We start from the raw sequence: 1,217 nt of genomic DNA, 5'->3' as shown, positions 1-1,217 counted from the left end.
GATGGTCCTTGCAATGGACATTAACAGAGGCCATATATTCGTGTTCGATTCCCTTCCGTCATACACACCAATGAAAAAGCTGGTGAATTGGCTAGAGTCATTGATTGTCACAGTACCATCCCTACTCACTACTGTGACGTGGATCATTCAAAGCTGGACCTATCCACAGCCCATTGGAAAATCTCGCGACCTATGAACGTCAACATACAACACGAATTGCTTGATTATGCCATCTTTGCAATAAAATTACTAGAACACTTAGTGATTGGTGTTGATTCATTCGTAATCACTCAGGAGAAGATGAGTGAATATAGGATGCAGTTAGCATGTCAATTATGGGCAAATACTCCATATTTTTTTATGTGTATAAAACATGTATTTTTTATTGTATTTTTTGTGTATGTAAGAACATGTATTTTTTATGTATGTAAAAACATGTATTTTTTATGTATGTAAAACATGTATAAAATAATTTTATCAAAGTTCAAAGTTCAAAGTTCAAAGCCAAAGTTCAATATTATACATTTTATCAAAACATGTATAATTGAGCTACTACTCTTTTCATTATATCAATGGTATATAGAACATTATATCAAAGTTCAAGGTTCAAAGTTCAAACATTGAGAGAGCGAGATTGAGAAAGTATGAAGTTATTATTTTTGTTACAAGTATGAAAATTGAGAGAGTATGAAGATTGCTATTGTAGAAATACTCCAGCTTGTTATTGTTTTTTGTTTACAAGATGAAAGTATGAAGTATGAAGTGTTACAAGTATGAAGTATGAAAAAGTGTGAAGTATGTTACAAGTATGAAAAAGTATGAAGTATGTTACAAGTATGACGTATGAAAAACTGATCAGTGGTATTTATAATAAATGAAATGTTACAAGTTAGTTATAAACTAAACTAGATGAGAGGTGTTTGTGTCACGGTTTCTGGCATTTTCAGCATGTCGACGGTTGTGAGCAGTTCGTTACAATTTTGGCAGTTATGTCCATAATTCCCACACCGACCACATTTCATTTATCTGCGAAATTCTCCTCTGGATGGTATTCTTCTCACTCTCCGTTGGTCGGCTTGTGCCATAAACTTCAGAGGAATGATAGTCTTTTCTACATATCCAAGAGGTCTTTTCCATTCAGATAGTGGCCAAGTGGATTTATAGGCTCCGCATATGCAATCATTAGAGAGCCCATTGTATAAAATCGACTGCAAAGA

Source organism: Benincasa hispida, chromosome 5 (assembly GCF_009727055.1).
Source record: "Benincasa hispida cultivar B227 chromosome 5, ASM972705v1, whole genome shotgun sequence".
In the NCBI taxonomy this organism is placed as follows: domain Eukaryota; kingdom Viridiplantae; phylum Streptophyta; class Magnoliopsida; order Cucurbitales; family Cucurbitaceae; genus Benincasa; species Benincasa hispida.
Note: the sequence above shows the minus strand (reverse complement) of the source record.